This window comes from Aptenodytes patagonicus, unplaced genomic scaffold, assembly GCF_965638725.1.
Source record: "Aptenodytes patagonicus unplaced genomic scaffold, bAptPat1.pri.cur scaffold_86, whole genome shotgun sequence".
Lineage (NCBI taxonomy): Eukaryota > Metazoa > Chordata > Aves > Sphenisciformes > Spheniscidae > Aptenodytes > Aptenodytes patagonicus.
In genome coordinates, this window is record NW_027472034.1 from 247,530 (window position 1) to 274,298 (window position 26,769).

Here is a 26,769-nt window from a genome sequence, read left to right on the forward strand (position 1 = left end):
ATTTTTGTTGTTGGGTTGATGTGACACCCTTATGCTTGGGGAGGGACTGACGTAAAGCCTGCCAAGACTTGGCTTTCAAAGGGTGTCTGCAAATAGGTTTCTAAAGAGAAAAATATTCCTCCAGGTAAGAGAGGCTCCTCTGTAATAAGGTTGAATTTTTGATTACAGTCAAAGATAGCATGACTACCAAGGGCGGACATGATACCAATTTGAATTTGGAGCAGTGCATATAAATGAAGTCTAAGTCCTTCCAAATTACAGATTAGGTGGGCTAGAAAGAAGTAGAAGGTTGGTGAAGAGGCATTCTGTATTTCCTGCCTTTAACTTCCTATTTTTCTTGTGGCTCCATGGACAGCTATTTCCCAGGAGAAGTATAGCTGGTAGGAAGGAGATACGTGACTGCCTGAAAGGCAGTTCTCCATATAGTGGTGGGCTTCAGCAGCTCCAGTGCTTATTAGATACGGCAGGAGATCCCCAGTACTGCTTTAGTTTGTCTGGAGAGCCGCAGACCTCTCAGGTATAATTTCATAATAATCTGAAAAAAAAAAAAAATATCTCTTGAGCTATAGTATTTGTTTACATAGCAAGCTTTTCCTTTTCTCTGTTGGGGTTTTTCACTGTTCTTCATGCCTTGTGTGAATGTAAGAGGAATCAATACAGACCTTTGATTTAATCTTGGCTATGTTATGAGTGAGGAAATTTATCAGCATTGTTTCGTCTCAGAAACAAGCACTGGGAGTGCATTCCTAAAGAGTCTGAAGTAGGATCCTAAAGAGATTGAGAGTGAGCTCTAGAAATAATTGAGTAGCTCATGATTCTCTTCCCCTGACAGACTGAAATGTAGATTCCAAGCATTTTGAACCCAAGGAAGAGTAGACTGCTGTAAGTCATCTATTACCTGTATTGTGGGTATACTTCAAGAGCAAGGCATGGTGCCGGATCCAAGCTCTGCCAGAACGGGGCTTGTACTGTACTGTGCCATCTCCACCTGTAATAGGCTTCTGGCTGTACTAAGTGGTGGGAGAAGTTCAGTTGACAGTGATGGGGTCATGGAGCTGGAAGATGAGGGCAGGATGGTGATGGGACTGGAGGTATTGGTCATGGTGAACTGCAGAGGCAGTCAGAGGCAACAAGTAACAGCCAGTAACTGGGGACAGGCGATTGCAGTGGGGTTTGAAGGGATGGCAGCCTGGGGCGTGGGTGTGCAAAGCAACAGCACAGCATTGATGCTTCAGTACCAAAAGGTTGGAAGTAGTGTAATACAGAATACCGTAACACAGGTAGTCTGTACTGCAAGCAGTTGTCTTTTGACAGGTCACGGCAGTTAAATCCTCAAGAAGCCTAAGTGGTGTGTGCAACAGCAGAAGAAAAGAAATAGTTAAGTGCTGTTAGTGCACAGGGCCTTAGCAGCAGGAGATAACTTGTTAGCATCTTCTGAATGTATTTAATGCCTCATCTAATTCATGCTCTATGCAGTGTAGGTGAAAACATCATCAAGATTTCCATCAGTCTGACCAGGCTACAGTCCCGTCAAACACAACAGCTGCTGGCTGGGAGGAACTGGAAAAAGAATTATTTCAAAGAGATTGTTAGTGTGTCTGGAGTATATTTTTCACTTGTTTTGAACAGATTCACTAACAACTCTTTCCTTGTTTCTGCTCTTGAATGTGTAATACTGTTCTGGTCACCTCCAATGGAGAACCGCAGTTGCGAAGTACTTGCATCTTCAAAAGCTTGATTCTTCCCTTTTTGAATGATGTGCGCTTACCTGTCCCTTGACAAATAAAGCATATCTTCTGAAAGGATGAAATGAAGCACATCTGGGATGCACTGTGTGGCACAAAACTGGGAGGAGTGCTTACTAGACTTGTGCTGCCATACAGGGGGACCTCAACAGACAGGAGAAATGGGCTAGCAGCAGTCTCATGAAGTTCAGCCAAGGGAAATGCCAAGCCCTGCCCCTGGGGAGGGATAACCCCATGCACCAGGACAAGCTGGGGCTGAGCAGCTGGAAAGCAGCTCTGTAGTGAATGACCTTGGGGTCCTGGTGGACAGAAGGCTGGCCAGCAGCCAGCAATGTTCCCTTGCTGCAAAAGTGACCAGCAGCCTTCTGGGCTGCAACGTGCGGTGTTGCCAGCAGGCCAAGGGAGGTGATCCTTCCCATCTGCCCAGCACTGGTGGGGCCACATCTGGAGTTCTGAGTCCAATGCTGGGCTCCACAGGACAAGAGAGGCATGGACGTAGTGGAGAGAGTCCAGCAAAGAGCCACAACGTTGATTAAGTGACTGGAGCATTTGCCATGGGAGGAGAGCTGGGGTTCTTCATCCTGGAGAAGAGGTGGCTCGGGGGGGTCTCATCCATGTGTGTAAATCCCTCACGGGGCAGTAAAGAAGATGGAGCCAGGCTCTCCTCAGTTGTACCCAGTGACAGGACAAGAGGCAGTGGTCACAAACTGAAATATGGTAAACTGAACGAAAGAAAACACGTTTTTACTGTGAGAGTGGTTGAACACAGGCAGAGGCTGCCCAAAGAGGTGATGGAGTCTCCATCCTTGGAGACGTTCAGAACCTGCCTGGATGCGGTCCTGGGCAGCCAGCTCCAGCTGGCCCCGCTTTGAAAAGCAGCGGGTTGGACTGGATGATCTCCAGAGATACCCTTCTGTCTCCTCCATTCTGTGACTGTTGCTGTTACAGGAAACTGCTGGCTCATATCCTCATTAAGGTAAAAGCTGCTAAACTGTAAACGGTGCTGTGCACGACTGTCCTTAATTTGCATGAAGCTGCCATGTCTTTACTTTGTCTTAAGGAGTCTCTCAAACCGTACCATACAGGGCAGCAAGCACTTGAGGATTGTTGTGTGCCCCGAGACTGCTGTCGGGCTGTAGTCCTCAACAGGAACAGCCCATTGACTTTATTTGCATTGTTATATTTTGGCATAGGAGGCTGCAATGCTTCTGGATGCACGTGTGTTGTCTCCTATCGCAGTGTGAGCCCTGGCACCCGCTGCGGATGGTCTGTGAACTGGTCAGTGCGGCTGTCACAAGCCCAGGGTTACACAAGCGTCAGGCTAAAAGCATCCAGTTCTGTGGGACACACCACAGCCCATAAAACAACGCAGTTGCTCTTTACTTATATCCGCTTTTTCAAAACGGTCTGAATCATTCTTGTGGTGCGTCCCCGGTGGGTATGTGCCAGTTCCGGAGATCACAGTCAGTACGGCAGAGTGTGGTTGATGGTATTTTTGCTTTATATTTCCTGGCTCTTGCAGAGTTAGCTTTAGCCGTACTGTCGTTTGCCAATTAACTTTGTATCAATTTCAGTTTTGGATGATGTTTAATGGACAGGTTCTGTGATAGTCCACATGCTTGCTGATTTTCTTTTAAGCTACCTGAAGTGGGAAATACTCTTCCCGGAAAAGGGGGAATTGAGTTTTCTATCTGAACGTGCCCTGACCTGACCGTCAGAGGGAAAGTGAACAAAACGAGAATGTTGAAAATGGGAATAAGCGGGATGGACCCTTCACCCAGAAGCATCTTCTAATTGGCGTGCCGTTTGTCTGGGTTGGTGGTGGATGCTTTTGCATCCACAAATAGCAATAGTGGTGGTTGGCCTCTCTGTGTCAGCCCTGTCATGGGAGGTGGTGGAGGATGTTTTGCAGTCTTGGGCAAGGTCTGGGCTCAGCACCTCTCTCAGTCTTCTAAGGCTATGCACAGCGTGGCGGTGGGGTAGCTCTGGCTCTCCAGGGGCTGCTGCTGTGGAAGCGTGCTCTGTGGCTGCTGCAGTCTGGCATAGATGCTTTGATGTTCTCTGAGATGTTACAAAAATTTCTAAACAGAACTTGCTTCCAGCAGGAGAACATGGTTTAAAATACTGCTGGAAGCAAGTGGAAAAGGGCCTTAAGGAAGGCTCTGAATGCTCAAGGAAAAACGTCAAATTTCAGTGCAAACTTAGTGTGTTCAGGAGACCCTGGGGGAACATAAGGAACCTTTACCTTCCACTTGCCAGCTGTGGTACTGGCTCAGTTTCAGTTGCAAACAAAATGGAAACTCACCCACTATCCCTGTCCCCCCCGTCCTCCTCCCCTTAACCTGAAATACCCATTTGGGTAATACGAAGACTTTCTTCAGGAAGGGAGACTTTCTGGTCACCGGACAATTTTTCCTCTTCAGAGCTGTTACGTAGTGTGTGGGTGATGTTCATGCGATGATCTTTTTAAATTGAGAAAGGCTTTTTAAAATAAATGATAATAAAAGGATGGGATGAAGCAAAAATGAGACCAAGCATCTTTTTAGTTGGTGAATTCACTTATTGCTGATTCCTTCTGGCAAGTTAGGCTTATGTGGAAGACTGCCCAGGAGATCTGTAGCCTTTTTGTTGGTGCAAAACATGTTACTGTTGGAGCTCGCCAGACACATTTCTTCTGGCTGGTTAGCCAGTAACTCTCTTAATAGGTACCAAACAACTTAGCAGTGCTCCTTTTTTTTTTTCTCCCCCCCCCCCCCCCAGCTTCCCATGGACCCGAGGCCTAGGAGCGTGCTACTTGTCAGCAGTGTGCTGCCAAAGCTGCCTTGGAGGGTTTGGAACCAGACGCTTTTTCCATTTACTCTGCAAAGTTGTTTCTCTGGTAGTACAAAAAGAGATGTTCTCCGAGCTCTTGTTATGCAAGTTGAATTTTGGAGAAAATGGCACGCAAATAGTCGTCAGTATAGTTGGGAAGCTCCTTTTTAAAAAGATCATTAGGTTGATGTTAAGTGATAGTGCACATCAGGAGCCTTGCTTGCAGTTTCAGAAAGAGCATTGCTCTTGCCACATGCACAGCTGACGTACCTTAAAAGTAAGACTTCTGGAAAGAGTGTGTTCCCCCCTCCCCCCCCCCCGTTTACAACATGACTGCTGTGCATATTCTTCATGGGATTTTTGTAATTTTGGTACTATGCATGTATCTTACACGGGATCATCGGTTCCGATGGCATTCTAAAATGCTTATATAGAAGTAAATAAGACATTCTTGCATCTTCCTGTTCAATTCTTAGAAATAAAACCAAGCGAGAACAGGGATGATACTCTAGAGGTGTAAACAGTGTGGCATGTTTTTTCACTCTGAGGAGTTTCTGACTTCCTTTCGAAGGAATGCCATTCACAGCAGTTCATTCGAGTAGTAACTGGAAGCACCTTTCCAGGCAGTGCTCGTCAGTTCATGGTGTGTCCAGTGAGGCTTATTTCCTTTCAGATTTGATCCAGTTGCAGATTTGATCACTAAATTACTATGTGCTGTACCCTGTAAATGCACTTCTGGGGAAGAGTGAAGAATCTTGAAAATTGACAACACGTTCTGAGTTCCCGGGTGTAGCTGTGGTGCGAGCGCACTGAACTGTTGTGAGATCTGGCTTAAGGAAGCAAAGGCCGTGTGTTTTTGTAAGTCCAGCCATGAGTCTTTTAAGACTGGGGAAGTTGAGCAAGTCTTCATAGTTGTTTGGTTGCTGTCTGTGAATTCAATGCTGAATTACGATGTTCAGATTGCATTGTTTGTGGGTGAATATAGAAAAATGGCGTGACTATAGTTTGGTGTCCGTGAATTTGATTAGGCTTAGCGTTGTTTCATAGCAGTTCGCACCTTTCTGGCACAGTTTGTTTGTTTTGTTTTTTTTTTTTGTGAACACTTGGTGAGGTCCTGGGCACTAAATTGGTCAAAACAGCCCCCAGCCTGCACTGTTTACTGCCTTGCTGGGTTTTTCCTGCCCGCCTGGCACCTGAGGCTGGCACGCCAGGGGCTTAGGCGAGCAGTGGTGCTCATCCAAGGGAGGAGACATGGCGGTGTGAATTCAGAGATTGGCTTGAGCTGTTGCAGAGCTGTAATTCAGAAGCACTCGTTTTAGTTGGGGCAAATAACTGATACAGGATTAAATTATTTCTCATGTGCCTTTTTCCTTTTGCTGTGACAAATGTAAGGCATTGCATGTGCTATTGAACAAATAGATGGAAACCACTGATAACCCTGGGTTTTTTTTTGCAAATGATGGGAAAGGTAAAAATTGAGGTGAAGAGACCCTGACCATTCCTGGCAGCAAGGCCTGAAGCGTGGAAGATGCGTGAGAGGTTATGGTGAAAGGTGCAGAAGCTTCAATACTTCCAGGTTTTATCGGAATTAATTCTAGACTGCCTAGTGTGCCATGTTCTTCTAACTGCATGTTTTCATTGAAATCAATTCTTTTTGTGCCTTGAGTCAGGAGCACGAAAAGTTTTAGGTAGTATTTTTATACATTTGTGTGTCTTCTAGAAGTAGACGTTGTCAGCCTTGGGCTCTGTGTGATTTTCTCTTTTTTTTTTTTTTTTTTTTTTTTCCTCCTAGCAAGGAATTTTGTATGGTGTGCTGACAGTTTTCATTCTGTCCCCATGCCCCCTCCCCACGGCCCCTGCATAGGTGTGTTTGTCACAGCATACCTGAAGAGTTTAGCAGGCTTGGGTTTTAGCATTACAGAGTATGAACAAGTGTTAGTTTTTAATTCATTGTGGATTTTGTATGTTAAAAAGAATTTAAATTTTTAGTTTTAAGTAGAATGAGTTTAATCTGCTTGATTTCCTTACCAGCTATAATGCTGTGTGTATACCTGGCACAGTGCTAGTGACTGTACTTAACCGTGAATTGAGATTTGTTGTAATTCTACCTGAACTTTCTCTGGTCTCTCTGAGAAGCAGCAACGCGAAGCACTGTTCAGGGCGAGGGGAAGGAGGCAGGCTGTTCTGCAGTGGCAGCAGGAGCAGCAGTGAATGGGTTCCCATCATGGAGCTTTGAGACCAACATTTGTTCAACTAGTGCAGATTATGTTACTGAAGTGCAATTATAGCTCATCCATTGGTTTTTTTCTTGGTTGAGTTTAAATCAATTTTTGTTCAGAATAGAGTAGTATACAGACTTACGGTTTTCTAGAACAAGAGCTTGGGTAAGCAAGGGTGAGTCTCAAGAGTGTCTTGTGCCTTTTTTGATATGAACTGGGTCCAGGACGATGGCTTTCTGTCTCCTTTCTCCAGTATTCACAGGAGGAAGACTTCCAGATGTGTCTGCAGACTTCGTCATGGATGACTTGAGACATATAGTGTGCTCTGAATTTTGGAGGGTGTTTACTCAACTCTTCTGGAAAGTTGGGTCCTTTTTAGGCAACTTAAGTTGTGCAGTCAAAAAATCTTGATAACCCAAATTATCAAATTTCTTGGGAAGATCTTGGTGATAAAAATACTGAAAATGTAAATTCTTGTGAGGTAACAGCGTGGTGTTATGTATTAAACTGGCAACTTCCCTCAGCTTGTTTAGTTACTGAGTGGCTTGACAGATTCTTAAAATGGATTATAGCTGACTTAAAGCATCAGCTTGGGAGTGTGAAAGAGCAGTACGCTACATTGGCAGTAGAAGAAAAATTGGTTGAAATGACACTGTCCCCTGCCTTGTGAATCACTGGGCTTTAGTGTGACACTTCTGGTGTTATTAATGCTAGGTAAGAAACAGTAGGATGTTTTCTGGGGGGCCTTCCAGGCTACTGCAGGTGATTTATCATAGACTCCAGCTTCTTTCCAGCCAGCACATTTGACAATAAACCACTGTCCTTGATTTCCTTCTCTGCTACAGCTCTGGTGCCTTTTGGCAGTTCACTGCTGTAAATAACTGCACTAGATAATCTTCAGCTTGCTTTTAGTTATCTGGTTATGCCTGGCCTTGCGGATGGGGCCTTCTACGGTCTTTATTGCCTGACTCAAAAAACCATGATGGCTTCACATTCATCCTGCGTTGTACTTAACAGTTTTGAAAAGATTTCATGCAAGCTCTGTCACCATAACATGCTGGTTTTGTGGATGGGTCAGCTTCTGTGAAAGACGTTCACAGTGCTTGGCCAAAAGTTTAAAATAGTAACTGGTCTCGGTTACTTCTATAATTACCAGTATCATTTCATGTATCTTATGATTTGCATATCGCTTTGCAAATGTCCAGATGGAGAGGAAAATAAATTTGCAGTTGCTCTGAACCCGAATTTATAAAGGATGTGTTTTAAAGTGGTATTTGCTGTTAAGAGTGTGTGTGTGAAGTCTGAGAAATGAATTGCAGAGGCTGGGAACAGAAATCAGCATTCGGGTAGAGCGGAGCAGGCTGTCTGCTCTTACAGTTAGGATAGAAAATGAATTCCAGGGAGAGTGGAAAAAGGCAAATATTTTATAGTCCCTTGAAATGGGAGGGTCTATACTTACACAAATTATTTAAAGGAATTCTGTTATCAGAAAAGTACAATAATATTACAATGTTAGTCTAAGATTAAACTAGTTGCTGACTCTTTCAATGGTATTTCATACCCTTTGTGACTGAAGGACTACGGTAAAATAGCTGAGATTGGACTCCAGACGGTACTGTTCCTGCAGAAATACTGTCGGTACTGAAAATTGTCCTAAGGGGTTGATAAAACCTAAGATGACTATTTTTCTCTCTGTGGGAAGTATGAAAACGAAACCAGATCTTTGCCTGAGACACCAGGTAGGCTTCATTATTGTGCCTACAGTAGAGAAATGTGAAGATACAGGCCCCTCTGATCTTACGCTGTAAGTTTGCAGCCTGTGAAAATGCAGAAAGATGGAACTGGCCGTGTTTCATCTCTTTCCAAAACTGCCATCAGTTACTTCGAATTCAGCAAGGACAGCATTTAGTCTTTAGTGAGACATGAACCTTTGTTTCAAAACGTACATCATTAAAAAGGATCGTAGATCAATTTTGTTTCTTGTATTGTTATTGTTTTTTTTTTTTTAAATTTCAGCAATTGCTATAAAATTTCAGGTGCTCTGAAAATGTGCAGGGAGCCAAATTCTCTTCGGAAAATGACATGAAGTGGCAATGGAAGTTGGAGGAGGATTCCCTATAACTTTGTTTACAGCATAGTTTCTGAAAAAATAGCACCATGCACGATGTTCAATGTATATTAATAAATGCCAGAAGTATCCATTAACTATACAGTGGTTCATTTGTGTAAGCTGTTGTATTTATTTACTATTATAACTAGTGACTATGGGAATATTTAACTTCCCATGTTATGGTTGAGTCTCAGAGTTGGTGGATGGTTTTTTTAAAAAAATTATTTATTTTTAATTTTTGTTGGGAAATGAGGAAGTGGAAAAGATCAAATACCGTCTGAAGTGATCTCAGGGCTGCATGTAGGTTAGTAGCAGGATGCAAGATTTTGTGGACTAAAATTAGTCTAGAATATCTGGAGTAATAATCTCAGTCGTTTGATGCTTGTCTTAACTTTGCAGTTCTAGCTGAGGATTAGTGTGGTACCCGTGCTCAGCAGAATACTGCCAGGGAGTCTTTTCCTTAGTGCCTATGAATTAATTTCCAAATAAGACATCAATACTAAGTATGAGGCCACAGGTTTGTCAAACTGTCTTGATGCCTGAGTGCCTGTGGGGCAATGCAGATGCTAGAGCTGACAGCAACGTCTTGAAGACCTAAGGAGAAATTATTGTCTTTTGTGGAGGGTGAACTCTTGACAGCTTTCTAGAAGACATAAAAAGTATCCTGACTTTTCACCCATCTTTTGGAAATAATAAATAAGGGCTTTTTTTGTTATTCTCCTTGACAATTTTATACCTACTACGCCCTTTTATCCCTGAATTCCTGGCGGTGTTATCTTAGAATCATAGAATAGTTTGGGTTGGAAGGGACCTCTAAAGGTCATCTGGTCCAACCCCCCTGCCGTGGGCAGGGACATCTTCAACTAGAGCAGGTTGCTCAGAGCCCCGTCCAACCTGACCTGGAACGTTTCCAGGGATGGGGCATCCACCACCTCTCTGGGCAACCTGTTCCAGTGTCTCACCACCCTCAGCGTCAAAAATGTCTTCCTTATCTCTAGTCTAAATCTACCCCCCCTTTAGTTGAAAGCCATTCCCCCTTGTCCTGTCACAACAGGCCCTGCTAAAAGGTTTGCCGCCATCTTTTTTATAAGCCCCCTTTAAGTACTGACAGGCCGCAATAAGGTCTCCCCGAAGCCTTCTCTGCTCCAGGCTGAACAACCCCAACTCTCTCAGCCTTTCTTCATAGCAGAGGTGTTCCATCCCCCTGATCATTTTCGTGGCCCTCCTCTGGACCCGCTCCAACAGGTCCGTGTCTTTCTTATGCTGAGGGCTCCAGAGCTGGACGCAGTGCTGCAGGTGGGGTCCCACCAGAGCAGAGCAGAGGGGCAGAATCCCCTCCCTCGACCTGCTGGCCACGCTGCTTTGGATGCGGCCCAGGATACGATTGGCCTTCTGGGCTGCGAGCGCACATTGCTGGCTCATGTCCAGCTTTTCACCCACCAGTACCCCCAAGTCCTTCTCGGCAGGGCTGCTCTCAATCCCTTCATCCCCCAGCCTGGATTGATACCGGGGGTTGCCCCGACCCAGGTGCATGACCCTGCACTTGGCCTTGTTAAACCTCATGAGGTTCACTCAGGCCCACTTCTCCAGCTTGTCCAGGTCCCTCTGGATGGCATCCCGTTCCTCAGGCATGTCAACCACACCACTCAGCTTGGTGTCATCTGCAAACTTGCTGAGGATGCGCTCGATCCCACTGTCTGTGTCATTGATGAAGATATTAAACGGTACTGGTCCCAATACGGACCCCTGCGGGACACCACTCATCACCAGTCTCCATCTGGACATTGAGCCATTGACCACTACCCTCTGGATCTTGACAGAAGTAAAGTTAGAAAAGAGTTGATGATCTCAAAAAAGCCCAAATTCGGAAACTTGATGCAAGTGTTGATGGTATAAAATGCCATGAATGGGCAAGCCTCTGGACTGTCTTAAATAGTACTTGCATTTCTCACTTGTTGCACTGGGGAGGAAAAGGTGGAAAGGATGACTGCTTTATACTGGGCTTTTTTTTCCTTTGGATTATGATAATTTTTTTTGTGACTGCTCTTAAAGTAGGTGGGAAGTGGCTGAATGAGTATGGAAGTGGAGATAAAATTGACTAGAGAATTGTTTGTGGCTGTTTCTTATGTAAGCTACCTGTTCCTTTTAGTTCTTTAATTGCAATGGAGATACCCTGTAGAAATGCTTTTTTTTCTTAGTTTGGATAACTAAAATTCTAACTTTATTAGTAAAGTCTTGAGGGACATTATAGCTTATATAAAAGGTTGAATTTAGTTAATCTTGCTTGATATTTCTGATCAATCATATGAAAGTATCTAAGGCAGTGGGAAGACTTTAAATTTCTTTAAAAATAGCTGCTTTTTATATAGTATTATCAAAACATGCACGTCCTTTTTTCATACGCTTACATACTGCTCCTGACTATGGTGAGGTGCCACCAGCACATCTGGGGAAGGCAAGAGTCTTGTTCCTCTCTTGCTGTGCCCAAGCCGTTAGAATAGCTAGCCAGAGATGCTCTTTTTTTAAGAGTTAAATATGTCTTTTGATTATTTTTATCTAGGAATTCTCATTGTCCTAAATATTTCCCTCTTCAAATGCCTTTTCCAGATAAACAATCCTCCTGCACTAGTAGTGAATAGAAATTGTGCGTATAGATTCACTGCAGGGAAGCAGTGTTCCAGTCTCTGGGTGCCTTGGTGCAGTTCGATCGCTTCTCCCTGCTTCGCCCAGAGTAGCAGGTACCAAAGCAGGAGGAGCCCAAGGAGAGTTCTCTGCTTACTAACGACTTCCTTACATGTGCTCTCTTTTTAATGTCTTGCCTCTTTTGAGCAGAGGAACTCTACAAGAAGCTTCCAGGCTCTCCTGGTGCCCGTGCTGCAGGCATGCTGCTGTCTTAGTTGGACTCAGGCTGACTTCTGCAGGCTCACAGGGCTGGGTCTGAATCGCCCTTCTCCAGCAGAGATGTCGGGGAGCCGGCTGCCTCAGGCCTGAGCTCTTTCTGTGTGCTTGTGGGGCCCTTGGGGAGCATAACTGGGGAGACGGGCACAGCTGGGGAGATGCTGGGCTAGAACTGCCCAACTCTGCTGGACACAGGTCGGCTCCTAGCAGAGGGGCTGAGCTGCGGGTCTGTAGTGCCAGTCCTTCCTGTGCCTACACTGTCTCTGGATTTCCATTATTATATATGTTCTCTTGGCATATGCTACCCAAAGTAATAGAGGGGTACACATAAGAGGTTGTGCAGATCCTTCAACGAGTCTTTTTTCAGGTGGAAATTTCCTGAAGAGGGCTCAGGAGTTAGTTGAGAAGCTGGGATTTTTTTAACGTTTGTTTTCTTGACTTGCTAAAGTGTAAATGCTCTTTCAGAGGCATTGTAGAGGTTTATATAGCGGATTTTAGACTGCTTGTTAGTGAGCATTTCTTAGTTATCTGAGTAGATTCCATAAAAAGTCTGTGGAATATCTCCCAAAACCCCGCTGTCTTAAGGACTGCAAGGAGAAGCAGTTGTAGGGAAGATAGGCTCTACTCGCAGGATGTTCGAAGAGAAATGTACGGAAAAGCTGCAACAGACTTTAGTTTCATAGTGACTTAGAACTAAACTATATATAAGCTGGACTTTCACTCTTGATTGATACTTTAATTTGCATCTTTGAGTTAGTATGTTTGGAAGCATGTCTTGCTATATGGAAGACACATAGCTATTTTGAGTTATTTTGGATATTTGGAAACAAATGCTGTCTAATGAAAGGAGCTGTAAATCAGCAGTCTCTTGAATTCCTTTAGATTTTGCTCATGCTAAACTTTGGGCAAGTTACTTGGGTGTTTTGCCAATGTCCTTTCATAAAGCGAAAGTGGTTCAGTTTTTTTCTGCCTTGTTGTTTCTAACAACTGTTTGAAAGGTTTGGCTGGTGTGTGACTACTTTGAAGCTGGAAATCATTAAGTAATGCTGAAAAGTAGATTTATCAGCCTCTCATTCTTTGTATAACAACTTCACCAGTTGCTTGTGTAACTAAGAGTATTCCGTTTTTTCAGGGATATATGATTACAAGACAGGTAACGATGACAAAATAATGACACCACATGGTGGCATGAAATGCCGAGTTTGTCAGGGAGGTGGTAACGTACAGGTAAGTGTTAGTCAGTGGTGGTCGGCCCTTGGAGGCTCTTCGGAGCAGTGCTGTGGCTTTCCTGCTCCGGAACGTGAAGGCAGGCTCTGTGCCATGCCTGCAGATGAGGATGCAGAGGAGCACAGGGGTTACTAGGATTTGTCAGGCTGGATCTGTTTATGTCCTGTCTCGGGTAGTGACATGTAGCACATGCGAAAAACTTTTCTTTGTGGAATGCAAAGCTAACTTAAAAGAACAAGAGAACTTCTCCCAGCCCCAAACCCCACCATGAACCCCTCTGTCCCCCCAGTCAGCTACTTAACGACAGCCACTGAGCAGCTGGCTTGTTCTGTACATCATGAGGATTTATATTTATTCCTTCAAAGTGTTTCCATCTGCATCTTTGAGCTGTCCAAAGCTTCGTTATCCATTTAAACCAGAGATCTGTAGTATTTTACAAAACTCTCAGCTTTTATGCCATGGCAGTGAATTCTGTTGATTGTCCTTCAAAATAATCCATTTCCTATTGATTGTTTTTAGGCATGATGCCTTACAAATGAGTGCTTTCATTGCAGACTTAGTCTGGGATGCGTATGCTGGAGGTCTGAAGAACAGGAGCAGGTCTAGCACAGTAGCATTTACAAAATTTGATTTCCAAAGAATCAAAAATGTGCTGTTGGAATAAGGAAGGTAGTCAGCTCACATTTAACCTAATTCAAATTTGTATCTCCCAAACTGAAAAGCTGTATCTTGCTGCTGGATTACGGTGGCACTAACCCATATTTAGGTGTTTCTGTGAAGTGATGTGGTTTTTCCCAAAGATGAGAGCTCCTGTGACACCAGTAAGACTTGGGGTCGTTCTGCTTTTCTGAAGCCACACATGCTTAATTATTTCATTGTGGAACCTAGGCATGCTTCTGTCTCCATACAGATGCTTTTAAAAAGAATTTGCTAATAGCTGTCCATTCACCTTGCTACTGCCGTGTCTGTACTATAGGGAATTATGGCGTACTCTGGAGTATATTTTAAAATTCATAGCCTAAGTTAGATTACATTTCCTCTAAAATCTGTGAGTACGGGGAGTATGTTTGATCTCACTGGTGAGGCCGCACCTCGAATACTGTGTTCAGTTTTGGGCCCCTCACTACAAGAAGGACATTGAGGTGCTGGAGCGTGTCCAGAGAAGGGCAACGAGGCTGGTGAGGGGTCTGGAGAACAAGTCTTATGGGGAGCGGCTGAGGGAACTGGGGTTGTTTAGCCTGGAGAAAAGGAGGCTGAGGGGAGACCTCATCGCTCTCTACAACCACCTGCAAGGAGGTTGTAGCGAGGTGGGGGTCGGTCTCTTCTCCCAGGGAACAAGCGATAGGACGAGAGGAAATGGCCTCAAGTTGTGCCAGGGGAGGTTTAGATTGGATGTGAGGAAAAATTTCTTTACTGAAAGAGTGGTTCAACATTGGAACAGGCTGCCCAGGGAAGGGGTTGAGTCCCCATCCCTGGAGGTATTTAAAAGATGAGTAGATGAGGCGCTGAGGGACATGGTTTAGTGGGCATGGTGGTGTTGGGTCGATGGTTGGACTCGATGATCTTAGAGGTCTTTTCCAGCCTCTATGATTCTATGATCTACTGGGTTTATTCTCTCTACCCTATTTCAGGAAATCGCTGAAGATACTAGTTGTTATTTTGAGGTGGATGATTTCTCCTGTTAGAAATGAGATGCTTTGTTTTCGACAACATAGAAACCCATGTGTGGTTTGACTTGAAAACTGAACTTCGGTATAGATATACTGTGCTAAATTTTTGAACATGTCTGTGTATGTAGCTGGTTAACATGCAGTGAGTTTAGCAAAAAAATTAAAATCACTAGGAGAGAAGGTAGAAAATATAGACTCTTTTTTACTTTAACTACTTTATTGTGCTTTGTTTCAAATTGGTTGTCAGGTAAAATAAAGTACATGTCTCAAGAGAATAAGGCTGAAATCTGAGCAGTACATGTTCAGAATGGAAGAAAGTAATTAACCACATCATCCAAATCTGTGTTTCAGCTGTGTTGAAATACAGCAGATCCAGTTGTCCTACCACTCTTATTTGGAAATTCATTCAGTAACTATTTCAATTAAAAAATAGTTGAAGAAATTGAAGAAAAATTGAGATGAATATAGCATAAAGACTAAAGATGACAGATCTAACTGAGGCTGCTGTCGGTCACTTGAAATGTTAGAGATTAAATTCTTACTCTTTTTCAAGTTAGAAAGACAATGTCACGTAGGCTTGTTTCCATCTTTCCATAATCCGGGAAGGCCGTTTCACTAACACGTGCGACTTGATCATGTCCTTAAGATATCCTGCTGTCAATGCACTTTTGGTAAGAACAAGATGGGTACTTGTTCCTGTTCTTCATGGGTCTCGCTGTATGGACTCGGTGTTAAAGAATGCGTTCAGGGAGTGCGGGATACTCCGTACGTGGAGTCAGTTTGCTGTTCTGCTGACCACCTTCACGTAGATTATGTGAACTTGTAAACGTGCCTGGTGTTTGGGCTCAGTAAGTCCAACAGGACTGCTCGTTGTGCTTGGGCTCAGTAAGTCCAACAGGACTGCTCGTTGTGCTGGATTTAAGCACAAGCTTAACAGAATTGGGGCTGAAGTAATACTACATAGCTTGTGGAGCTGTGAAGTATGGTTTGTCTTGACCACAAGCACAACAAATGAAAGTGCCAGAACGGTGCAGATGTTTTGAATTTCCATAATAAAGTAGCTTCTAAATAATAATTACACTCTGCCAAACAAAGTCATTATTCAGAGGTTTTCTTCTTGCCCTTTGCTTTTAAGTAGAAATACAGCAAATATCCACAACTACAGATTAATTTCCAAAATAGAGTTTGACTTTTAGGGGGATATGTAGAATCAAAAAGCATAGCTTTTTCTTAAGCTCTGTCTCAAAGTATTCTTGCTGTATTCTCACTACATCTGAGGTGTACGGTGATTTCTCTGGAAAACAATTCAGTCTGTTTTTGGAGCAGCGCTTTAATTGTTGGGCCTCAGGTTATGATTTTAAATCTATGCTGTACTGTTTTATGTTCAGTTTATCATTTATAATGTTTAAAAGACTTTCTAGGACAAATGCTGGGAAAAAAGAAGGCATCAAATTTACAGATCTTAAATATGCACAGTAAAATTGTGTATGCTGTCCATTCAAATGAATTACTTCAGTTTTGGGTGAATATTGTACCTCCAATTAAGTAATTACTGATAAGATGATGAAAAAATACATTGTTCTTTCTGCTGGTGCTCTGTGTTATACTGTCAGAATCTCTGGATTCTGACATTGAAGTTTACAAGGCTGTTGAGATATGTAGAGTATTTGCCCTAATAATGTGAGTGTACTCTTTTTGTTGGGATAGTGTAGGAACATTATCCTTCGATGTAGGGACTGACTGCTGTTAATTTTCTGTTTGGTCATAACCCCACAGTACAAAAGGAATACCTGGATTCGGAGAGAGGCTTGGTTAAAACCCAGCTCTGTCAATTGTGGGGGGAGCTTGTCAGGCTAAGCCAAGCTTAGTTCTCTTGCCTGCTTCCCTTCTGTGAATCACCTTCTGAAATCACTGTGAACGCTCTTCTGGAGGTGAGTGCCTTGCTGCCTCATTAAGGTGATGGGGGCCCCAGACCAAAAATGAATTACATGTATTGTTGCTGCAATTATTCTTGGAACAAATGAAAATGACCGTTAGGTTTCCTTGACAACCTATAACTTTCTTCTGAAGCGATGTCAAGAAAACAAACGTGTTCTTGAATGAGGTACAAGTCTCACAGCTGAGTCCAAGGGCTATGAAGGGGAAGGGGCTGTTAACCCCTCTGTTGTCACGACTTGGTATGAAGGTTCATGTTTGCCCAGTGCTATGGAAGGGATGGGTAACTGAAAGGAGTACGTCTGACATGGTGGTGGCGATGGCTTTGCAAAGAGTGTTAGTCACCTACGGTCTTGCTGAAATTTTTCTTTGGGCTGAAAGGTTATGTGGAAGTTTGTTTAGGGAAAAGCTCTTTGGCCCTCAGTTACCTTTGGTTAATAGTAAATTTTAAAAATATTTTCCAGGATAGGAAGCTTGAGAAAGAATTCACACTGGATGAAAATAATTTTCTGAAGCTGGGTATATTCCAGGAACTGTAACCCAAATGTTTCTCTGTCCGTGGAGAAGATTTCACGTTTGAAATAACTTCTACTGAAGGTATGCGCATCTACCTTTCCTTTCTAAGCTCAGTAATGACAATGTGCTTGATAATGCTATATTATGTGTTCTGGTGGTTGCTAGTGAGATTGTTCTTGCTATTTAATACCTGGAGTCATTTGAGAGGGAACTGTAGTGTCGCTGGGATGGTCCTGCTGATGAGTTTCAGAGCTGGTTGCATACAGCTGAGAAGCCCAGTTCCTCTGCTGTTGTTGAGTCTGCAGTCTAGTTGTGGTATGTTGGTCAGGTTACTCCCTAAAACCAGGTTTAACTGGTAAATGCTTCTCAAAACTTTGAGCTCTAATTTAATGTACATAATTGATGGGAAGAAGATGGATCTTCTTTTCTTTTTTTTTCTGGTGGCTATCTAAACCTCTGGGAACTGCTTGTGGCTCTTCCAAGAAGTAACAATATGGAAATGACACGCAGTATGTCTTGTCACTGGGGTAGTGAAAGTGAATAGGCCTTGATTACTCACTGGTTTTTGTAAGGTGAGAATTTGGAAGCATCCAACAAAGTTATCAAGCAGGCAGTTTAAAGCAAACAAGAGGAACTACCCTCTCATGCAGCGTGTAATTACATTAGAGATTCACTGCCTTGGGATTATTTGGAGACGGATGGGCTGCCCGCAGGAGCACTGCGATCCTTCCCGGTGCCTGCAGTGGAGCTGGCTGACTCGGTCATTTTCCTATCGGTAATTCAGTTAGGAAAAGCTTTCTTAATGTTACAAAGGCAAGAGATTTTATGTAAAGCAAGGTTTCCCAGGGGAATAGGTTATGAATTAAAGGTGTTCTTAAAGCTCCTAAAAGAAGAAGGAGACCCTAAGTTTTCTTGCAGAAAAGTGGCAGGTTTTAGGTGAGCTGTAAATAGATGCTGCTGCTGCTGGAGCTGATTATAGTTATGTTGCATGTCAGGTCTGATGGCTTGAAACTGGTGAAAATTGTTCTGGAAGCCATCTAGGAACTAGAGCACGTGGATGGTACCCAGACATTTGTAGTCATCTATGCCAATGAGATACATAGAAATAAAAAACAGTAGTTGGAAATAACAGTGTAGCCCAGTCTGACAAATTACAGTCATCCTTGAGGTCCAGCTGGCTCAGGACCCTCTGATACCTGCTCCTGCTAACGATGTGCCTGGGGGAAGTTTGGAACAGTATAAATGTAGGGTAGGCACTCCCACTTTCTGACAGTCACCCAGGTTAGTGATTTTTCTGAAACAGCAGTGGCTGTAAAACATTTGAAGGTCCTTTATAAACCTCTCTTTTATGAACTGGTGTAACCAGCTGAGTTGTTGAGCTTAATTGAGCTTTTGGACTCCATAACCATCTATGGCAGTAAGTTCCACAGGGTTTCTTCTTCCCATGCAGAACACAATTAGTGTTTGAGTCTGCCTGTTTTTGAGTTGGCTGCTTGATAACTTTGTGAGGTGTCCCTATTCTTGGGTTTATAGGAAGCTGTAAATAACTGTCTGTTCACCTCCTTAATAACATTCATGCCTTTCTCTGTATCTGTTGTTTTTCTGAGCTGTGGTCATGTATCAAGTCAAGTTTAATGCATCTTCCATTAGAAGCTGTGCTGTTTCTTGTTCTGCTCAGTCTCTTTTAAGAGAAGCTAATCAGATCAGCTGTACTTGTTTGAGCTCTACTGTCTCTTCTGAGAGAAGCTAACCAGACCAGCACTCGAGATGCAAACACATGATAGTCAAATGATGTCATGCCTTCTGTTTACTTGCTTATTCTTTCTTGTAATAACTTTTGACATTACTTTTACCTCTTTGGCTGCTGCTCTATATTGAGATCCTTGAACAGTGGCTCCAAGATCATTTCCAAATGGCTGTAACAAACAGGATCTGTTCTATTGTATGTTAAAAAGTCATGTTTCTTCAAATGGATTGCCGTGCATCACAGATGAGGGTTGCTTGTTTGCTTTGGCCTGGCTGTGGCACTCAGGTCAGGCAAAGCTCTCTGGAAGGAGGGGAGGTGGCTCCTTCCTGGGATCATCTGAGCATACATGGGGGAAGAAGTTCCCAGAACGTGGGATGGGGCAGGCAGAAGAGTGTGAGTGTGTGAAAGTTCAGCAGGAAAGAGATTTGCAGTGCAGGAGAGCGTGGGATACATCTTGGATGAGCAAGGGGCAGATGGACAGCCTGGCTTCAGAACTGATGGAGAATGGGAGACTTCCTGAGGATCCAGAGGTCACTGCAGACATTGACTGGTCCCAGAAAGCTCCTGGGTTAGACTGAACCAAGCCTAGAGGAAAGGATTTGCCAGTCAGGACATAGTGGACAGGGGCAAATTGCTTATCCCCTGCTTGTCCTCTTTTCAAAAAGACAGATTCACCTGACGTGATGTAGTTGCTGCTCAAATACCTGTTGGTGATGTTTATAAACCCTGCGAGTATTTATTTCCCTAGTGTGCCCATAATAAAGATGCGGGCACTTCTGTCTGAATGTACTGGCTGGCTGTAGGTCCCTGATCAGAGTGATAGTTAACTAACTTAGCGGTCGTTGTTCAGTGGGGGGTTTTCTCCCATGATTAGTACTTTGCTTTTGTCAGCACTGAGTTAAATCTGCAGTTTCATTGTCTGGCTTCTTATTAACATGAAATCATTCTGCAGCTGTTTGTGACAGCTTTGGTAGGTTTAAGCTGTGTAATTTTTCTATCACTAGTAAATGTTGCTGCCTTGCTACTCATATTTCTTCTGAGATCACGTATAAATACATTAAGCAGCACTGTTTCTTTTGGGGCCCTACTCTTTCTGGTTTTTTATTTGCTTTTGTCTTATTTCTTATGTTTTAACCAGCTGCTGATTCACGAAAGAAAGTGAGCTTTTCTTTAAAGTTGTTTGGAGAAGCCCATGCAAAATACTCCTGGGGGAATTCAGATGAACTATCGATTGTACTGTCCTTGTCCGTCTGTATGTTTTCGTTGTGGGTGTTTTAAATTGTGTAACAGTTTGCTTAAAAAGCTAGTTTTAGGCTTCAAGTTCACCAGGTTAAATAAAGTGATACTTCATTCCCTGCAATTAGTTGTTTGGTAGCTGCATTTTAAAGGTGTAGAGCTCTTGGGTGCATGCCATGTAGTCCTGGTGATCTGTTACCATCTGACTTGCAGGTGTGTTCTAAAACTTTCTCAGATACTGCGATTTGAGAGAATTATCTAGATTATTTTCTTTTGCTCTGTGTAGCAAAGCTTAAAATTATTTATGCTTATAGAGGAAATAAGGGAGATTTTGTATTAAAACTTAGCAAAAAAAAAAAATCATAAAATAACCTTAAAATTCACATCAGGAATCCATACCTGTCAAGACTAAAGAGACAGACTGAATTAAATGGGACTTAGGAAGACTTTTCAGCAGTGACATAGCTGCTGAAGTTACGTTTGTCCTTTATTTTTATAATAGAAAGGATGTTACAGGAAAGTCAGAAGCATTCAAAAATACTTTCTTTTTGGAAACAAGTAGGATAATGTACTTCTCTCAGCATTTCCATGTGTTTTCACTTAGTAACTAAGTGGAAAATCTTAAATGTTTTATTTTATCGGGAATGGGTTTAAATAGGCTTAAATAAAAAAAAAAATCAGTAAATCTTGGTAACTTCCTCCCAGTTTCCAGAAGGAGTTGCCTGTGGTGATTGCTGGCCCTCCATGTTCGGTTTTACTGGTCTTGGAGTACTGAGAGCATTCTGAAAGGTCGGAAAATGCTGTGGGTTTTTTTGTATGTGTGCCCATATTCAGTAAGGCCTGGGGTAGCCTTTGGTAACTACAGAACTGACTACAGTAATAATCCTGAGCAAAGTAACACAAATATAGAATTCAGATAATAAAGAGTAAGACAAAAATTCACCCAAAGTTTTAGGGGAAGTAGGAGATGCAGTGTATTTTTTTTTTTTTTATGGTAGCCAAAGAAGCATTGCAAGATGCTGTAAACTTTGTGATACGTAGAACTACTAGTCTTGCAGTCGGTGAATTTTAATCACCTATTATTTTTGCAGACTCCTTCTGACATGTTCTAGAAAAGGTAGAGGCTTTTCTACCAAACTTAATGGTACTCAGGTGAAGGCTTTAAAAAGATCCCCCCCCTGCCCCCACACAATTGTTAACTAAAATAAAATCCAGGCCACAAAGTGGAAATCCCTGGTAAGTGGAGGATGAGATGAAGTGGGGCAAAAGGGGTGAAACAGTCATTACAGGCCTCACAGATGAGAAGGGAGACACTTGACATTCTACTTGTATAAGGAATAAGACAAAAAGTAGTGATTACTTTGAAACATACATAGTAAGAGCAAATTATTTTCTTTTTTTATTTTGTTTTTAAACCTCTACCCCAGAATCTGTGTGTGGCCAGGGGTTGCTTTGTGTGGTGGTCTGCTTCTCAACTGAAGTCTCTTCATACCTTCTAAGTATTAAAAAAATTCCTGCAGTGTATTGTTGGCAAATAGCAGGTGTTTGAATGACAGTTTAATTCTACATGTATCAAATTTAGAAATGCTCTCCATAAAGCAGTTAATCCTCAAAAATGGCAGCATATAGTTATAGAAAACTTGCTTCCTTAAATCATTAGGTTTTTTCCTTTAATTAGATACTCCAGTTCAGAAATAATTTGAGCAACTTTGAAGGGCTTTGGGATGTCCACCTGAAAAAGCAAAAGATATTTCTAGTCTACTGTTGACATAGGTGACCTAAACTAAAGCACTAAGACCTGAGATGTGGCAGACATCAGGAGAAAGGTACTTCTTGTAGCTGTGTGTTTGGGCCTCATCTGGATTAAAACCTGAATGTACCAGTGCTTTAGTGCAGTAGTACAAGTTTTGAATACATACAGTTAATTCATTTTAATAATAAAAAGGAAAGGTTGTGATATTTAACTTGTTCGGAAAAATGTAGGAAATGTTTCATCTCCCTGTTCCTATACAGAATTACAAGACTAACAAACCCTGCCTCCTCAGAGTTGTGTATATTATATTTCTTGCCCACAAAATATGAGGAGGACGAAGGGATGTATTATTGATTTGAACGCACTGAAGAGAGCAAACATTGCTGCCCAAACTGTCCTTCCCTGGCTCACACAGGTGAGCACTGTTACAGACTAGGTTTAAAGATGAGTTTACAAAAAGTTGCAACAATCAATCTGCTTACTGTTTAAAAATATCAAACAAGGAACACCTTTTGCCACCTCTGTTCAGTTTTTTCTCTTGTTCTCCATCTGCTTAGTAGCCTAGGGTTTTTCTCCCCCCCCCCCCCCCCCCCCCGAGCAAGCATGGTCCTCCTCCGTGCATGTCTGGAAGGCACCTGCCTTCCTTAAAAGCTGTTCTTTATCATAAATGAATCAAATCTATCTTCTATACAAAATGTTTTGATCCTGACATATTTCTTGCTGTGAATTGTAATACAAAATTTGTCCTTTTATTTTTTTTTTAATGGCATGATTTGTTGGCGCTGCCTGCTGGTGGCAGCCTTGAGTGAAATGGCTTGTTCCTTCAATGTGATAGAGCACACCTAGCTTGCAAAAAGTCTTATTTTTGCAGCTCCAAGCAAGAACAGAAGACAGTTGACAAATCAGGGGACTAAACTGTGAATTTTATTTTGACACTGAGGATGATTGTCATGGGACAGCAGAGCACATCGTAAGTTGTAAGACAGTTTCTCCCTACTGCTTGTTTTGCAGTCTGTAGCTTGCTCCTGCCCAGATCCAGGTTGTCAGACCCTCCTCTCTTGCTCTGTAGCTGTCAATAAAAGTTTTCTAGTACTCTGTGGTATTACAGTGTTAAAGATGCAGAGGACAGGGAAAGTGCTATTTATGCATAAAGATTGAAAATATACCCAGATAATTTTGGGTGTAAATCAAACTATGATCTTAAGGAAGCTGCTCAGTAAACGGGTTGCCCAGATAAAATTACCTGCAACTGGGTATCAGCTGTGCTGCTGTGATTGAATTAACTGCTTGAAAGTAAGCAACTTGGATCTTATTTTTACATCTATAAAAAACCTGAATCAAAAGCTAAGCGTGAACAACAGTGATTCTTTGATGTAATTTGGAAACAATTGGGAAGTGTTAAAGGTCAGTACCAGTAATTGCTTCACAGCTGATTAAAGCACTTGGGAAAATGAAGGCCTCAAGTCCCTTACAGACCGGTGTGAACAGCATGTCTTAGCTGACTGGGAGGCAGAATTGCTCGATGGCCGCCTGTCAGCTCCTTCCGCATTACTCTGAGCTGTACTTCCATAAAGATGTCTCATCACCACAGATTGAGCAGTCCGTCTAAAACCCAGCTGGGCTTCCAAGCCTGCAGAGCAGTCCAGGCTCCTGCTGGAACAGGGAGGTCTTTAGCTTCTGCATTTGCTAGATGTAAGCAGCGTATGTTGTTTCTTGATGCCTTTTCCACTGCTGAAGAAAATTTGCAGACTGGACAAGTGTCATTGTAGCAGTTATAACGAGTACATTTGATTTCCCCCTCCCCCCCAACTAGAAGAGCTAGAAACAGCTTTAAAAGAAAAATAGCAGGAGTTCTCTTGAGCAGCAAGAATGTGAACCTTGACCCTAACATGTTTATCCTCATGTTCTCATACTCTGATTTAGCTCTTTTTTACTTGTTTAAGGAAGGAAAGTGAAACTTGAGAAGCTGTGTAACAGGGATTGTTTTGAATATCTGCATGGCTGTAAGCAGCCTGTTGGTATCTCAAAACGAACTTTGCCGTGGCTACAAATAAAGCCAGGCTGGTGGTGGGGGATAACAGCTTGGTGAAGAAATACCCAGTTATGGAAAGCTTATTTTAAGCTGTTCACAGCTGTTAATCTCTAAAACATCCTTGTGCAGCTCAGGACTTCCCCAGTTTTACGAAACTGGAAACTTCAGTATGGGGAGAATAAATAAACCATGGTAGATGGCAGGAACAAACTTTTTGTAGTATGAGGTTAGGTGAAAGACAGACAACTAAATAGTTGAAAAGGAATATTATTAGTAACATTAGAAAATTCAAATTAATTTTGAAAGATAACTATTAAGTTATGGTCCAAAAAGCACTTACGTCTGTATTTTCTTCCTTGAGTTTATCCAGGGAACTTATGCATCATCTTTAAGAAAAAGTTACTACTCTTAACCAAATGCTCCTTTTTGTTTGTACCCTTTTGTTTTTAAATAATTTTTATAAAGATACTGACTATTTTAGTGTAGAGATCAGATTAAAACAAAGACGGAGACTTAACTCTAACTTCTTATGTATAGAAAAAACTATATTATAGCTTTCCAATTTCATATTTCCTAAAAATCACCTTATAGAGCAGCTTTCTCTTAATTCACCTGCTGCATATGGCTTGAAGTTTTTAACTTATCCTGCTCCTTAACTTGTACAATCCTCATGTACTTCTTAAACAATTTTAACTTAAAGCAATGATGTTAATGCATACAATGTAGTCACTGTAGACAGATAAAACTATTTGTTTACTGCACTCCAGCCTTGTCATCAACGTTGTCTTTACACTTTTGCTTTACTCCCTTCTTCTGCTTTTAATAGATGATCAGTTTTTTTGGAACTGACTGGTGTTGCTTGAGCAGTTTGTATTCCATTCCATGTCTGTGAGAGGTGGTATGGAGAAAGTGAATGTGAGGCAACTGTATTTTATAACTCAGCATGGGTGGGAGGAGGAATGATAGGCAGTGAATTCAAAACAGCTGGTTTAAAAAGTACTTTTCCAAACAAATTGAAACTTTGGTATGGTTTAAGGTCAGAGAACACTTTTGATTGCAAGCCCAAATGGGTTTAAAAAGATCAGGCATATCTGTAGGATGTATTCACTGATAATTATCAAACATGATATTTCAGGTGTGACTTAAGATTATCTGTGAAGAAATGATGACAGAAGGTTGAGGCAGTTTACCAGAAAAAGATCACTCTTACCTTGCTTTCCAGTGTTCAGGTCCTGTACTTCTGGGAGGGGGCTGTTCTCATTGAAGACTGACATAGCGTTTTGCTTCCTGTGTTGGTAGGGCATCTCAATGCTAATTTAGGCCTTCTTTGAGGCACTGCTTTGCTTTTTCTGAGAAGATCCAAGAAATGAAGAAATCCCAATGAAAGAAGTTACTGTATTTCAAGAAAATCATAAAAGCATCTTAATTTAAAGAAGGGGAGATTTGTCATCAGCCAGAAGCTGATGTTAGAAGCTGAGGCTTGGGTTCTGTTTGGCTTCTTGCCTACTCAGTTAATAAAATCTTCCCTTTCCTTCTCAGCCCTATATTGAGGGTAGGAAAAAACAAAAATGCATCCAGTGTGCCTAGAAACCTAAGCCTCCATTTCTGGAGTAAGTTGATGCAAAGTAGTGGTAGTTTGAAAGTAGGGTAAGCAAATGCTTTGCAAAAGGATAGTTGGGGAACTCTGACAGTACTTGAAGATGCTTTCAGCACTGAAGACGCATTCTTGAAGCAGTATCAAAGGTTGAATCAAAAGTCCACCCCAGACTTTTTTTATAATGACAACTTGGGGGGGGGAAAATGGGCGTTCTTCATTTGACAAACTTTTCCCTCTTACTGAACTTCAGAATGGAAAGCTCTTTCAAAATCAAAACTACCGTACTGCTATTAATGTCAGAATAGGCTATTTCGTCATCTAGACCTAAGGAAAAGCGGCTTGTTGAAATGTAACAATTTGAAGGATTTTGTTCCTATTAAAGATACTTATAAAAACCAATTCCGGAGTATGTCCTCATCCCTTTTAGCACTGTAGGTCAGGCTGCTGCTTCTGACACTCCTGCATTTGGCCTTGTTACTTATTGTTACATCCCTGAAACTCCCAGCCCATTGGAGTCTCATTGTATTATACTCTAATGCTTTTCTGGACATAGAATAAATAACCTTTAATACTGAGAAGGCTTAATGAAGGGCAGTAGTATCTGTTATGTGACCATAAATGAGTTGGTAAATGTTTGTATAGCACACTTTTATAAACCTTAGAGAAATGTTTCTCCGTACTGCTTTCTGATGTGTCTTAGTGTTCAGTCTGTATCTCCTGACTTTTCTGGCTTTTGTGGAAAGTATCGCTCAGATGTTGGTCGAGACCTGAAGCCCAAGTCGTCTTCGCGTAGAGATGAAGGTCAAATAGTTCAGCAGTTACAGTCAAAGACTGAGAGAAGTAGGATGATCTGATGGTGACAGATTCAGTATCTGTTCTTGACGAAGCTGCTGTTCTGTTCCTGTCTGGTTTGTTAACTATTACTTGTGCCAGGAAGGTGTATGGGAGGTTAGTGATTATCAGGGAAAGAGGGCAGGAGAAATCGCACAACTGTATGGATATGCTATACTGCTTTTCTGATCAGAAATGTCAATAACAGATCTTGTTAGAATCTGCTAGAGCTGTACAGCAAGCCTTCCCTTGAGTGGGGACCTAATCAAAGGTTGATAAATTTTGAGTCCTCTTAGCAGACTTTAATGCTTCTTAGTTGTTTTGTATCTGGATAACTGAAACTCCATGAGATGATACCGCATCAATAAGGCGTAAGGCCAAGAGTCAAAGTTGTGGAAAAAGTGTGTGTTCTTTGGAGAAGAGAGACATTCATCAGCCTTTC

At 42.2% G+C, this 26,769-nt stretch overlaps 1 protein-coding gene across 4 annotated transcripts in view; it reads left to right on the forward strand.

Moving 5' to 3' along the window:
• PPP6R2 (protein phosphatase 6 regulatory subunit 2) overlaps window positions 1-26,769 on the forward strand; it is a 111,942-nt gene that overhangs the window by 14,004 nt on the left and 71,169 nt on the right. For 3 of the 4 annotated variants that reach the window (XM_076363757.1, XM_076363760.1, XM_076363758.1), the window contains one exon: window positions 17,080-17,212. The exons of the other annotated variant lie outside the window; for it this stretch is intronic. The gene's annotated coding sequence lies outside the window, so the exon portion shown is untranslated. The remainder of the gene's footprint in view (window positions 1-17,079; window positions 17,213-26,769) is intronic. 4 annotated transcript variants of the gene reach the window in all.